This window comes from Apis mellifera, linkage group LG15, assembly GCF_003254395.2.
Source record: "Apis mellifera strain DH4 linkage group LG15, Amel_HAv3.1, whole genome shotgun sequence".
NCBI classification, from domain to species: domain Eukaryota; kingdom Metazoa; phylum Arthropoda; class Insecta; order Hymenoptera; family Apidae; genus Apis; species Apis mellifera.
This window is the reverse complement of record NC_037652.1, coordinates 7960911-7977380: the sequence shown is the minus strand read 5'-3', so window position 1 is coordinate 7977380 and position 16470 is coordinate 7960911. Positions and strand designations below refer to the sequence as shown.

Genomic DNA, 16470 nt, shown 5'->3' with positions numbered 1-16470 from the left:
TCTTCGCTCGAATTAATAATTCAAAACGGTGAATTCTCGCTCGATGAATTTTTTTAGATAATTTAAAATGATTTTATCGCGAATTAATTAAATTAATTAAGAAATTGAAATTTTTATATTTTGATATTTTGTGCGAAGAAAGGAAATTTGTCGAATATCGAAGTTCGTATCGTTGTGATATTTTGATAAGGAAGTAATTATCAGTTTGTATCAAGGCAAGTATATAAAGTATGTCGTTTTTCGATATTTTTCTCATTTTATTGAGAGAACGTGCTCTCACGTTCATCGCCTATTATTCGTATCTTTCATTCATTCCGTATTCTATTACTTTATTTTCTTTCTATCGTCAATTTCTTAATGAGAATAATTTCGTTACTCAATAACTCATCTCGAACTAATACATAGCCAATAACGTGTAATCTCACATCTCTATTTTCATCACTTTATCTTTCTTCTCTCTACCGTCAATTTCTTATATTATTCGATAACGAAAAATCAAACTCATCCTCGCTCGAACTAATTTCATTTCGCCGCTTGCGAAAACTTGGAAAAAATAATATTTTTACCGACGATCGGTCAAACTCGGACCAACTAATAATAAAAAAAGAAGTATCTAATCGACTATATTATTCCATATAGCTTTTTATAAGATTAAAGAGCTCAAGAATCTTTTCATCTTTTTTAAAAAAAATCAATCCGCTCCATCGATCCAAGTGGTCGAGAGTTATCATTCGAGGATTAAACTTATCCTCTTAACTCTCTTCCTCTCTTTCTTTCTTTGCTTCCTTCAGAGTGCCCGTTGAATTATCACGCTCGAGGAAATGTAATCTAATCTGTACGCGTGTGCAATAAGCTTTCGTTTAAAGCCTTCGAAATGAAATCGTGATAAAGAAAAGTGTCCCGAATTTACCGGGATGTTCCTCGCACTTCGTTAACGCGATAAGCTTGTAATTAGAAACGCGTAACAAATCTTTAACTTGACTCGACAAATAAGATCTTCTCGGTGGTGGGTGTCTCGGTTGGCTGCTGGCCAATTTTAATCGGGCCAAGAACTTTGCTTTTTCCGTGACCTTATCGTTCCTCTTTTTTCCCACGCTTGCAAATTTTCTTCCCTCCTCCTCCTCGAGATCTATTTATTTTCTCTCTTCTCGTGTAAAGTATTCTAATTTATCGTAATTCTTTAATTTTATTTTATTCAAGTGTGCTAAATTTGGATAAATTTTCATTTCTTCTTATTTATTTTTCACGAGTAGTTTTTTTTTTTTTCATTGAAACTGGTTGAAAGTGAACCATTGAACGAATAAATTGTTAAATAGATTCTTTTCGTTTCGTTTTAACGAGCGATTTAATGAATATTTATTTGTGTCATCTTGTTTATAATTATTCGTATTAGTATAATTTTTTTTTTTTTAAATAAAAATTTTGAAAATTTAAGGTAAAATTAAAATTATTGCTAGATTGTTTCCTTAAATAAATTTTAAAATAAATTTTTAAACAAACTATTTATTCATCTATTTATCATCTTATTTATAACTATTCATATTAATATAATTTTTTTTTAAATTAAAATTATTACTAGATTATTTCCTTAAATTTAAATAAATTTTAAATTAAATTTTTAAACAAACAAACAATTTATTCATCTATTTATTATCTTATTTATAACTATTCATATTAGTATAATTTTTTTTTTTAATTAAAATTATTACTAGTTATTTCCTTAAATTTACATAAATTTTAAATTGAATTTTAAATTAAACAAACAAATTATTTATTCATATCATTTTATTTATAACTATTCATATTAGTATAATTTTTTTTTTAAATTAAAATTATTACTAGGTTATTTCCTTAAATTTACATAAATTTTAAATTGAATTTTAAATTAAACAAACAAACAATTTATTCATCTATTTATCATCTTATTTATAACTATTCATATTAGTATTTAATTTTTTAAATAGATTAAAATCAAAATTTTCAAAATTTAAGCTAAATTATATAATTAATTATATAATTATATTATATAATTAAAATTATATATATGCTAGATTATTTCCTTAAATTTATATAAATTTTAAATTAAATTTTAAATTAAACAAATAAATTATTTATTCATATCATTTTATTTATAACTATTTATATTGGTATAATTTTTTTTTAAATCAAAATTTTCAAAATTTAAGCTAAAATTAAAATTATTGCTAGATTATTTCCTTAAATTTACATAAATTTTAAATTAAATTTTCAAACAAATAAACTATTTATTCATATCATCTTATTAATAACTTAATTCATATTGATATAATTTTTTTTTAAATTTTGAAAATTTAAGCTAAAATTAAAATTATTGCTAGATTATTTCCCTCTCCTTTTGCAAATTTATCTATTAAATCCGTTCCGTTATCAGAAAGAAAGGATCGGTTCGAAAAAAGGAATATTTTTGGAATATTGCACCAGATATCTAAATTTTATTCGTTTGAAATATAGGGATTTTGTATATAATAATCTCACTCGATGATTTAATAGAGAAAGGAGAGGAGAATGAAGAAGAAAGAACGTTTCGTTTCAAATGAAATTCGTAAATTATTTATCGATTTGTTTATCGACCGATGGAATTCATCATGGCGGCTCCACGACTTTGATTTCCGTCCGCGATGCAACAACGCGTCGTGTTTTCAACTCGGTTTGGTTCCGCCGGTTTTCACGGAGCAATTAAAATCAACGCGATAGAGCGAAATTGGTTATGAATCGGTTTCCACCGTCATTTTTAGAGCGGATCGAACATCATCACCGCCACATGTTTATTCATAGCTGGCCGAGTGCAAATCTTAACGAAGCTAGCCTATAAATAGCCGTATCAATTCTAGATCAGTTTTGGATTGAAAAAGGACAACGAAGAATCCTCGAAATGAATAAAACTCGAAGGATACACTACGATGGATCTGCAAGATAGATCTACTTTGCAAAATAGATAAATAGATTTTATATTGCTTTCTTTTTTTTCTGTATAAAATAAAATACAAATTTGCATTGTAAATTTGATACATATGTATACTATTTAATATACAACTAGTATATGAAATATACTAGGAATATATTTTTTTTCTAGTACAAACAATCAATCGTAGAATTAACATAGAAATCACACGGAACCAATGATAAAAGAAAACACTGATTGAGTGCATAAATTCAAATTGCAAACTCTTTTCAATTTTCAAAATAAATCCCAAATATATATCACAATTTATAAAATATTCCTTTACTACTCAGGATTAAATAAAACTACAATCAGACACAGTATTAAGCGCAATTTAATAATAATAACAATTGCAAATTTTATTCGTTTCAATTTTCAAGATAAATGTGCATCACTGATTATTACAATTTGCAAAATACTACTTTACTACGCAACATTGGATAAAATGAAACACAGTAAATATTAAGCAATAATATTAACAATTCATCATCAATCTCCACTCTTGCAAACTTTTCATTCGTTTCAATTTTCAAAATAAATCCCAAATATATAAGTCGGAAAATATTCACAACATAAGATAAGACTCTCTGTTATATACATAACCGAATGCAACATGAAACGTGTTTCGTTAGCCATAACCTCAAAACTCGATTCGTTTCGATCTTCCGAATAAATATCAAACACGCACTCCAAATACACTCACCGATCCACTATTCCTATCCAAATACTCTTTTTTTAGTCGATTATCACACACGAGTCATCACCAGCGCGTAATTCCATCCAGAAATCGTGCAGAATCAACGAGAGAAGGGAAGTATCGCAACTAACCTTATCGAGCGCAAGCTCATTAGCAGCAAACTTCATCGGTATTTTCTCCAATTTCATTCGTCCTCCATTCGTCGTCCCGTGGCGCTCGGTTCGCGCGCTGACCGTAATTAAAATAATAACGGAAAGGGGGCGCGCGAGGCGAGAAGGAGAGAGACGGAGAGAATACTATTACGCGAATGCAGCGTTTTCGAAGCGTGACTATTTCACGAAGATACGCCGATCGAGGAATAGGAGGGAGCGTTGTTGGCGGTTTGAACAAATTGAACTGGGCGACCCGTTCGAATTGCTGGAAACGTTTCGAGGCCTTTCCACCTCTCGTTATCTCGCGTCCAGTTGAAAATCTCGGTACAGGCCTGCCACCGCAATTACATTGATTCGTTGCATGCTGCTGCCAACTTGCTCTAGGCTTCTTTCTTTTTTTTTATCTTCCTTTTTGCGAGATGCGCACGCAGCTTGCGCGTAGAGGCGCAATTTCTGTATCCACTCTGTATCGCGATTATCCCTTAGGCGTGAAAATCTGCATAACAGAACATTATGCGATTCGCCCGCAGTTATTCACCGCTGCTATACGCGTTTCGCTGGTTTTATTCTTCGACCGCTAGGCGCGCTAGCTAAGTGTTCATCCGGGGAATACTTCGATAATTTTCGACAGATTTTCACGGATTAATTTAAAAAGATTTTATCCCTTTTTTACTTTCACGATCTGCGTAGAAAGTGATAATATTAATTCCTGTAGATAGAATTTTGCCGCGTGAATCTTTTTCTTTTTTTTTCATTATTTGTCCCGAGAGAGACTGCGTTCAACTCGTCTCTAAATTTAACGCAAGATTTAAAAGGGTACGTTTAAAAGATTAACACGCGTTTATAAATAGAGTTTGATCGATGTCAACTTTTATTAATAATCCGACGTATCGCCCCTTATCTTTTAGTTTCTCAAAGTTATTTTTAACTTTGTATCTTATTTTACTTTACTTTATTATTATTGTCCAAGTTGAAGGGGCTAATAACTCACGTATACGTATACTCGTGTCGTAATCTCGGTATATAAGAATCATTTTATTTAATTAAAATACACATACATATATATATGTATGCACGATAAACGATATCTTCCTCTTGAAATCTATCGGAATCCAATTATAATCTGTGTATACACTACGCATTAATTAACGAGAAATAATAGAGTTAACGAGAATCGTTAGCCGACCGTATCCCCTATAAACCGATAATCCCGACATTCCTCGATAATTCGAATATATCAAATTTCTTAATTTCCATTATATCCCCCTCGATTTACCCTCTTCTCTCTCTCTCTCTCTCTCTCTCTCTCTCTCTCTCTCTCTCTCTCTCTCTCTCTCTCTCTCTACACGAAAATTCCTCGATCTCGAGTAACCTCGACACCGTCGAATCGAACTTCGATTCTATAATTTTCAGAAATTTCGTAATCAGCCATTCATCGTGCTTTTTTCTTTTTTTAGAAACTCTTTAGAATAGCTTTTAATAGAGAGAGATCTCTGCGCGAGATGCATCAGAAATATGAATAAAGATGATTTTACGGCGATTGTATGATTTCTTCTTCTTTCGTTTCCAAGGAAAGAATTTTAGATTTCTCGAAGGAGATGGTTAATTCGATTAATCCTCGAGAAACAAAACGAGTGAAAAAGGAGGAATCGAATTTTTTGAAATTTATGTGAAATTAAAATTATGTGAATTTTGAAAAATTATGTGAAAAAAAAATTTATGTTATTTAAATATTTTTTTCTCTTTTTGTTCATCCCGTGTTGTTTCAAAATAATCAAAATAATAAAATAGTAAATATTAAAATTACTTAGAACTCATAATTGAATATAAATAATTCGCGATATTTGTGAACGGATCAAAAGTTAACCACGATAATGAGAAAAATGGGAAGATATTTTCAGATATTGTTCCTGTCTAAATAGCACGATATCGTAGGTGTTGAAAAATTTCATGAGAGAAGGGGGAGTTAAAACGACGTTTCGTTTCATAGGTCCGCGGTAATAAAAGCGAACGGTTGAACGCTCTGTCAAATTAGATTAATTAAAACGCGCTTCTGAAATATGGAGATAATAACGCGTCGAGCAATGTTTCGCGGGCGAGCGAGCGAGCGAGAGCGAGAGCGAGAGCGAGTGAGAAAGAGAGAGAGCGAGTGAGAGAGCGAGAGAGAGCGAGCGAGTGAGTGAAAGAGAGAGAAAGAGCGAGAGCGAGTGAGAAAGAGAGAGAGCGAGTGAGAGAGCGAGAGCGAGAGAGAGCGAGCGAGTGAGTGAAAGAGCGAGAGCGAGCAAGCGAGTGAGAGAGAAAGAGAGAGAGAGAGCGAGAGAGAGCGAGCGAGCGAGTGAGAGAGAGAGGGAGACGTTGGAAATTGCCACGCGAAATTCGAAGAAGAAGAGGGAGGGGGAAAAAAGTTGTCGTTTCTCGTTTCGCGTTTTACGTATGAAATATTTACGAGAGTGACTCGAAAAATCTCGATCCATTTCTGTGGGAATGAATGCAATTCGTACGATTAGCATCATTTTTCCGCGTGGCCGGCATAAATTGCAAACCCATCTACACGTTTTTCCCCTTCCCCGATCAATCGTGACGATTCTCGGTGAATCGATGGTGCAAATATCGTAAAAATCGTCATAACCTCGCAATGATCGATCCCTTTCTTGGAGAATAAGAATAAATCAAGTACTCGTTCGTACTCGAACAACGAAACGTTATTATTACCATTCGTTTCTCGAAATTTTTGGTAATAAATTATAAAATACTTCGTTCTTTCGTTAAATTTTCGAACATTACCTCGATCGGGAAAAATGGAACATCTCAATACTTTCAACCATCATCTTCTTACTTTCCTATTCCAAAAATCATCGATCTTTCAAAAACCTAACCTAAAATTATTCTTGCCTCGTTCAACATGTTCCGTTCGTTCCCTGCGTTCACGTTCCCCAAAACAAAATACATCGTACTCTCGAAATATGTGTATATATATAAACTTAAACTTTCGATACAATTTTTCCCGCGAAAAGTTTTGGCAAACTCGTCACGTGATATGTTCCGCAATCATGAATATATATTTATACAGTCGAACTTTTAAATTTTCAACCCGTAATAAACTACTCGATATGTATATACCAATGAAACTAGAAACGTTCGAACAGGAAGGAAGTTCTGGATGATCGATCGAAGGAAGCGAATGACTTATATGTATATATATATTCATACACGCATTCGTCGAGTTAAATATCGAAGTAGCATAGTAGGAATCGTAACGCGTGTTCGACACGCTTGCATTATTAACCCCGTTCCCCGCTTTATGGGAATTTCATAGCGCGATCACGTTCCGAGTTTACCGAGGTTTAGCCATTCTCGAAGGAAGAATCGAGTCGTAAGCTGTCTTGTCTTAGGGAGAGGGGAAGGGGGAGGGGGAACGTGAAATTCTCGTGTAGAGAGAGAATCGTGGCAGTTGAAGTTAATATTCGCCAACGTTACAGAGACGTTGTACGTACTGCTGTCCCAGCTGAAACTTCTTATTCGATGGGTTGCGAGCAAGAGTCTCTAAAGCAGAGACTGTCCTCTCTTACAGATTCGGATGGAAAGTTTGCGAAACTTTGGCGATTTCTCGACGTACGGGTTGAACGAGATTGTAACTCGTCCAAAAATGTATCTTTTAACCTGTTCAGAGTTACGAGTTACGTCGAAGATAATAGAATTTCAAAGCGAAATTGAAACATTTATACATATCTCGTATGCTCTTCCCGTCTTTCGTTCATAGAATAATTTCAATCGAATAAAACGATCGTGGACTTTTCCTTCGATGATCGAACGGTCCGAACATCGTCCGAATCGAGATCTTAACTTCGTACGCATCGATACGAGAGGGCACCACTCGTCGCGAAGTTGGAAACATGGCGGCCGCGTTTCTTTTTTGTTCTTCTTTCAACGTGACCAAAGAACGAGACCCATTACTGGCAACCGTGACGTCGTTCATCGGCCGGACGTTGTAATGGGACGAAAACCGGGTGTTAAACGACGATGAGCAAAAGAACAAAAGGAGAAGAAATGAGCGAGGATCGTGGGTGGTGGTTGTGAAAGAACAAGTGGATAACAAGTGCGCGATGGAGGCGAACGACGGCGAGTCGAGAAGCGGATGGAGGAACGGACGGCGGAGGAGAAAAATGGGAGAAACGCGTGGTTTATCGAACCGCGGAAGATTGGCGAGAGACCGTTTCGAATCGCTCCACCCCCTCCCCCCCTGTTGTTATGGCTTAATTAAGGGATATTCCGTGGTTTCTCAGGGAAATCCCTAATTACTCGTGGAGGATGGCGGGAGTATTTCCCAATTAACGTTGGAGAAACGTGGAAAGACGTGAGGAGGAAGAGGAGGGGCTGGCCCCGGAGAAAAGTCGAGAACAAATAATCGTTTCCTCCTTCTCCTCCTCCTTCTCTTGTTCTTATTTAAAATAACGCGAGTTGCATGAGAGGGAAAGGAAGATGGAAAGAATCACGAGCGTTTGGAATTTCGTATCATCGTTGTGAAAATTGTCGGTGTATTATAAGGTGCGTTTTGTCTTGCCTCTTGTTGGATTAAAATCGGCGTGGCAGGAAGCGAAGCGAGTTGTTATCGATTGGATTGTTTTGCGAGGATAAGAAAAAAATCCTCGAGACCGTATAATGGCGAGATGTATGAGGGCCACGTTTCTAATTAAAACTTCGACGTTCGGCGGGGGAAGGGAGGCAGGGATCTGTCGTATCGAGAAGCTCGCGAAGTTAACTGGAAATATTACGTGCGTGTACGTAACGGAAAAGAGGAGAAGAGAGGAAAAAAAAAGGAATGCGAATCATTCGTATGAATAATTGAACCGTTCTGAACTTTTTCCCCTTGGTAGTGATGGAAGTATTTTTTTTTTATAGACTCTCATCGTGTAAAACTCGTAATTAGAAAAGGAAGGAGAAAGAGGAGATGAAACCATAATTTTGAAATTTTCCGATATATATATCCAAATAAAAAGATGTTATTTTTGTGTTTATTTAAGAATTTTACGTGTGTCTCGAGTGCAACCATCTATCTTGTTAGATAGATCTCCTTACGTGCTCAGTCGTACGAATTTTCTCATATTCTCTTCGATGATACAATAATACAGAATTCGAATAGTGAAGAAATTTGAAAGACGATTCGTTGCGCAGAAATAAGAAAAAAAAAAAATACGAAACAACAAATACGAAAAAATGAAATTCCTTATCCATCGATAATTTCTCTGCTTAAAAAACTCTTTCAAACTTGATTTTCTTGAGAAGAAAGGAAAAATTCTGCTCTACTATTTGTTCGCGAGAAATAAAAAACTATTGAACTCGATCTATCAAATCAATATTATTCAAAATAATTTCGTTGCACAAAAATTGTCCACTTGAAAATTAGAATTCGAAAACTGGTCGTCCAATTTTTAATTTAACAGTTTAGTGAGTTGTCGCGCGTCGCGTTGATCGAACGTCGTCGATCCACCGCTCTCTCTTTCGTTCTTCAACGTTTTTCGTTTCGTTGTTCGTCGATGCTCCTCCCCCCCTCGTCCGTTTTTCCAATTTGAGCGCGCGATTCGAATCGCTTTGAATACAATGGGTGCCCCGACGAGTCATCGCTTTCTAATTACGCTCGATTACGATCGTTGAAAAGTCGCTATCGTTCTCGAACGGTTCTCGCCTTATCTTATCGGTTTTAACGGCCAGAATGCAATGCGTTCAAATCGCGGATCTCGAAATTAGGCGCGATTTTCGACTAATCTCGAGAAGTAATCTTGTGTGAAACTTGTTGAGGAAAATGTGGAGATTTTTTTTTTTTTTTGTAATTGTTATAAAAGAATCGTGCTTTATCGTGGAAGATGATATATTTTTTCTGGAGAAGAGAAAAATGTTAGCAATTGATTCGATTTGTGCGGCATCAAAGTGATTGCATTCCGAAGTTTTTGAATAGAATAGAATTTCCAACACGAGTTCTTCTATTCTTCTATTCTCGAAATTAATTACGAAGAGGATGGATGCGAAGAATGGTTTGCAATCCGATATGAAAATCTCGTCACGTATCTTGATCGACAATTTGTATACAATTGTATGCAAAGAAAGATTCATGCGTACAAGGTCTCGAAGGAAGAACGGTGTTGCTTACAATTACCAAGTTTCGTCATATCCAATCTCTTTGATTATCATTGTATGATAATACAAAATGCTCAGAGAAAAAGAAACGTCTGAAATTCTATAAAAATAATAATGCAATCTTTTATCTTTTAATAACGAATCTCTTTCGACATAATATTCTTTTTTCGAAATAATAAAAATCTCGCGTCGATTGAAAATCTTTTTTTTTTTTCGTATGCGCTGAATATTTCTCTCTCTCTCTCTTTCTTTCTTTTTAAATCTATATTTTTACACGATTCTTTCATCTCCAAAATAGAAAAGAAAAAAAAACTTTACATTCTTGGATTTCGTTTGAAATTAAAAAAAATTGTCAAAAGAAAAATTCAATTCGTTTAAAAATTTTGCCACGTATTTTGTTTCTTTCGAAACGATTCTTTGTTTCGAATAAAAAAAAAAGGGGAAAAATCACTTTCATTTCCAATTGTTAAACGTTCCTCGTCGTCTCATTCGTAAATTTTTCTCCTTGAAGGGAGGTTTATTCCTCGATCCCGTGAAAAGTCGGTGGAAAAACTTTGAGGAGCGATTGGAGTGAAAATTTATAATGCGCATTAAAATGAGGCAAGTTTTGATATCGCGATGGGCGATGCTTGACCAAGTGTTCCCGAATCTCCCTTCTTTCTCGCCTTCTTTCGAATAATCTTTCGAGCCAAGTCGCTTATAAAACACGAAATTATGTTAAATATCTGGACACAGTTGTGACGCAGGCTTCTTCCTGCCAGAGAGCAGTCTACCCCCACCACCACCAAGTCCTCTACCGAAGCTTTCGCCAACCAATAACCGTGAGTCGTTCTCCCCTCCCCTCTCTTCTCTTCGCGTCCGTTTCTTATCGCGATCTATTTACGAAAATTGCCGCGTTGACCTTCTGCCGTGTTTACATTCGAGCATACGCGCGATAGAGGACAAAGAAAAGAAGGGAGAAAGAATCGAGAATCTTCTTCCAGTTGGACGTCGTTTGAAAAAAAAAAAAAAAAAGAATTGGAAAGCTACAATTTTTCCAGGAAAATGGAAGAAGATATAAAATGCCGGGGGAACGAACAATTCTCGAGCAAAATACAAGACTGTAGAAGAAAAAGAAAAAAATAAAGAGGGAGAATCTAATCTCTATTAATCAACTCGTCGTCCGTTTTAATTATGAATTAAAACGGTTGACAAAGCAGGGAGGAACCTCTGAACCACCGTTTAATCTCGAATCTCCACTGTTTCTCGCGCTTCCTTTTCCGGTTAAATTACCGTTACGACACCGTCCAACGGTTGCGACAACACGATGAATTATTATCACGACACCAGTCCCTGAAAATAGTTTTCTTTCTCTCTCTCTCGTTGAAAGTTCGTTGTCCAGGAATAATTCTCGATTCTTCAACGCGGAAAGTAGTTATGTAATTTTTATGGTACAATAAGAACTGTCGTTCTGTGCTTTAGATTCTATTTATTAAGCGAGACACTTACGTGGTATTTTCGAAGGATGTATCTTTTCCTGTGTTTTATTTCATTTTATCTGGGTCTCTTTGTTACAAAGTATTCCGAAATTAAAATTTGATGCTACCACCGTAATTATAATAACTTTCTTTGTCTCTCCACTATCTTTTCTTTGAAATTTTAATTACGCGAGTTGCATGCAATTACGGCCCTTAATTCCTTTTATTTAAACGGCGCTTTGAAGGCCTCGTGCGCCGCGGCAAACTTTACGAGTTTGTTCCGCGCGTGCACGCGCGATGCGTCGCTCGAACGGTCTCGAATAAATGTTAAATTAATGACAATATTAGAGGAGTAACCTACTCGTCTTCTCTAAATTTTCCCATTTAAATATCCTGTGACTCTTACTTTGACCAAGAATGTGCACCGTAATCGAATAACGTAAAAAATAATGTTACCGTTTTTCTAGGATAAAAACGTTGGAACACGGATAGACGGCGGGCGATGTAAATTGTGCATTACGCTCAAACGAGTCGCTCAAAACCGACTTCGCGCTTCGGTCACGGTCGTTACGGTGTTAGTTGCACGACACCGTGACGAAATGTCGTGAGAAATTTGCGATGTGACCGTGTCGCGATCGTGCCTACTCTCTTCTTCGAAACTCTGCCTCGTTCGTATATAAATTGCGAACGTGACTGTAACGAGAATCGAAATCACGCGAGAATACGTACGTTTATTTATATACTTGGAGGGGACAATACGACGAAATTATATATCCGCGTACGTGCATCGAGCTCGAACGTAACACGTGGATTGATAACGAGTGGAAACCACCTCGATCGCTGCGCATGCGCACGCGCATGCGCAAGCGCACAAGCGTTCGTCTCATTTTGCTTTTCGAAAAATTGACAGGAAGTGTGGAAATTTATTCGTGTGTGATGTTTTTTTTTTTATGAAACGTTGTAATTGCGATTGCATATTTTCTTCCTACTTTCGCTAGTTTTCTAATTAGATTTGCATTGCGCAACAATTGTTAAAAAAAACGTTACAAGCGTAACAAGTGTGCAAGAAACGCAAGTAATAGCGTAGTGTTTGTAAACAGAGAGTTGGATATCCATTTGTTTTGATTCCGGGAATGCGAAATGAATTATTTCGTTCCAGTTTTGATAAGAGTAGAGAGAATATATATTTCTTATCTTTTATATGCTCCAATTTTGATAATCGAAGCGGTTCCGCTCGAACAAGTAATTTCTCTCATTTATCTCTAATTAAGATATAAAACTTGGTATCGCGAATGTCGTACGTAAATTAAAGTCGTTGACCCTCGTTGCTTTATTGACGATATTAAAATTTCATTTCCTCGATAAAAAGTTTTTTCATTGTATCGCTCGCGTGGTTGACATTGATCTTTATTTTACGATTATTATTATTATTTTTTTTTTACAGCTAGTCTGAACTTCGTCTACGTACGTTACGTAATTTATTTGTTTCATTAGTTTTGCAATGTGTGCATTTTTTCTTTTTCTTTTTTTTATATCTATTTAAAAATTATTTGGAACACGATATGTCGATCAAAGTATTTCGCAAAGTTCGGATTTATTAAAATACTTTGCCCCGCTTTGAACTTCTCCCTCTTCTTTTTTCCACCTGGATACGAAATGAGAAATATTTCAATAAAACGGCACGCTCGAGCTTTCTAGCGAGATTTTTAACAAAGGCTCTATCCCATAAATTGTTTCACGCGTTGTTTACGAGCGTTTGTAAATTTGTCAACTTTTCCTCTTTCTAATCTTTATAAAAATCTTCAGTTTATTTGGAAATGTCGATTGATTGCAATTAAAATTGCATTTCTCGAAATATATATAAATATAATATATATAAAATAATATATATAATATAAAAATAAATATAATATATATATATATAATATATATAATATAAAATAATATAAAAATAATATATATAAATATATATATATATATAAATATATATAAATATAATATTTAGAAATTCATTAAATAATCAACAGGATATTATTAAACAACTGTTGTTTAAGAAACGAAAATTTTATACAAATTTTTATCTCGTATTTATACAGCAAACAAATTAATGAACAGGGATCGTATTATTTAAGAGGATAAAAAAATTTGTTCCACTCATCCCTCCTCGATACCTTATATATTTTCCTGAAATATTTCCCGTCCATTCTTACCACGATTATTTACGAAGCTGTACCAATTACTCCTTGCACAACAAGCTAGGTGGATAGAGGTGGACCGGTTTTAAAGATACTCGAGACGTTCGATGAAGTATCGACATTCTGATCCGGGAGCGGAGGGGAAAGTTTCTTTGCGAGCGTAAGCCGATTGCTCGGTGAATCGTCAAGGACCCCCACATCGTCTGCCAATCAGCTTACACGCGAACCGGTGTGCAGTTCCGCCGGAATCGAGCGCCTCCTATTCACGAACAACTCGCCTTCCTCCCCCCCACCCCGTCTTTTGCATCCCGCGCAAACACGGCTTAACACGGCGGATCGGGCGATATTTGCGACACCCGCGCCTTTCCAAGCTTTCCCGGTTCCCCTGGTCACCCGATAAACCCAACCAAATAGTTCGATCCGATGTATCAAAGGCAGCAACATTTTCCATTTTGTCGTTCGATTTTTAGTAATTTTCCGCTCACGGAGCTTGGGATATCGGGTGTCGAATTGATCGAGAACGAGGGGAAATAGAATTGGATTTGAGAATGTTTCGGTTTATTCATGTTTGGGATGAAAAAGATATTATTGCGATTTTTCAAAATTTGCTAAAAAATTATTGGAAGAATGTGAATTTGAATAATCTTTGATAATAAGGAATATCTGAGTATTCAATCTTGAATCGATATAAATTTCAATCGAAAATCTCCCTAAAATAAAAAAGATATTTATAATTATTAATCCGAGGATCATTGATATATGATAAGAATTCAATTGAATTTGAAAATGTTTCGATAACAAAAAAAAAATATTCGAACATAAAATGAAAGAAATCGATACGTGTATTAATCGAGTAACAAGAGTAAATTTTTTTCCGAAAAGTTTATCGCAAGAGTAATAAAAACATATTTCAACGCGAGAAACGAAACAACAATCTATCCGAATGTACACGAGGATTAACCGGGTGTGGCGTGTGCGAGAGAGAGAGAGAGAGAAAGAGGGAGAAGAGGGAAGGAAGAGAAACGTGTTTGGGAGGGGAGAAAAAAAGTTTCATCGAAACGGTGGAAGTCATTGTTCGTTGGCGGACGGAGGAGCGCGCACTTGGCCGGGAAATGGAACGTGGCTCGTGGCGCTATCTTACCTTCAACAATCTTCCCAACAAACTCCCTCGAGTATGCTGCAACGACTCGCCTCGTATTTAAATGGTATAGCGCTGTTCCTCCGACGACTCTTCCTTCTCTCTCTCGATCGGGAAGGAGAAGAAAGAGGGAAAAACAAACGTATAAAACATTGGACGAGTTTTTAATAGTAGTCGTTCAATCTCTTCGCGTTATATCGAGAAAAGGTTGGCAAGTGAGAGCTTACCGTATTTTTCAACGCGAATTGAATTTCATTGGAGCATCGACACCGAATGCGAGGATCGATCAAGCGTTATAACGATATCGCAACAGCGATTTAATTAAGGTTCCGATTCGACGCGATGCGTGTGGTTAAATCAACTCGTTTATTTATGGATTGAAATACACGGAGATAGAACTCGTACGTATTGCGGAAGGGAGAGGATAATAACGCGTCGTAATATGTAATAGAATTTTCTCTCTTTTTCGGAATGCGATTCGAAGATTGTCGTTCGATCGATAGAAGGGAAGGGATATCGAAATAGGTGTGCGCGTAAACGCACGGATTCACGCACACTTAACGAACATAATTGTCCAAGTTCGCGCTACCTCTTATCGTCTTTCTCCGCGTGTTTCGAGCTACTGTGTGATGTAATTACGAAGTTGGAGAGACGATCCGTGTTTCGCCGAGAAAGAAATCTCTCTCTCTGCGCTTCATCCTCGTTCTCTCTAAAATCTTCTCTTCCTTTCTTGCTTCCTTTCTTCCTGCAAAAACACCATACCTAAATGTAAAAAAAAATAATAACGATAATTATAAAAAGAGAAAGATAAGAAGAAGAGAGGAAAATGTTTATTTCGCGGCAGGGATATTCCTGAGTTTTCTTCTCTTTTATCCTTTTTCATAAATGAAACGAAGATTGCGAAGGGAAAAGAGGAACGTTTAATTAGAGACGGGCGAATCTCAATGTTTGTTTTCGGGACAAGCAAATGGAGGACGAGAGGAGGAGGGGCTATCGCGCTCCTCGCTCCATTGAATCGCTCTCGATTCCCTTTTCGTGCATCGTCTGTGCGAATCATATTTCTCTTAAAGGTTTCGGTACTTAATAGCCACGAGATTTATGTACGCTCGGTCTTGCTCGCCATTCCGCGATTGGAAATGTTTAAATGAAAATCGGCTCTACTTATTTTGGGATCGATAGCTTCGGGCAGAATGGATCGGCCTTTCCCCGATTCCTCTCGAATTAAACTTGAAATATGAGAATTACCCTGTTCAAAAAACATCTCTCTCTCATATTCTTCGAACACAAAGAAAACAATAACAACAATAATAATAATAATTCCACGACTCTCGCAAAATTTCGTCTCCCGATCCCGGAAACTTGGTTCACGTAAGATTCGCGCGTTAAAGGCACGGAAACGGGTTTGAAGTTGGTGGATGCGTGGAGCCGAGTCGGAAATGATGAACGCTCGGTGGAGGGGAGAAGCGTTTAAGACGCGGTCGTTGCACGGATGCTTGCTTGCTTGCGCCGCGTCGCCCTGATAAATGAGAGATGTTATCGGGAGTGGGGGGAGGAGCGCGCGGTGGGGGGGGCCGAAGGCAACCGCGCTTCTTAGACGCGGCAACAGAGTGGCTCTAACGATTGTGTCCTAAGCCTGTGCGCGCGTTACGGAGACACGGCGGAGCGGTGGAGGGGGGAGCATTATGCAAACGACCTAACGACCTTGCGCGCGCCGTGCAA

At 36.6% G+C, this 16470-nt stretch overlaps 1 protein-coding gene across 1 annotated transcript in view; it reads left to right on the top strand.

The window, feature by feature from the left end:
* Positions 1-16470, top strand: part of LOC409611 (disintegrin and metalloproteinase domain-containing protein 10) — a 134399-nt gene that overhangs the window by 66936 nt on the left and 50993 nt on the right. The window lies entirely within an intron of this gene.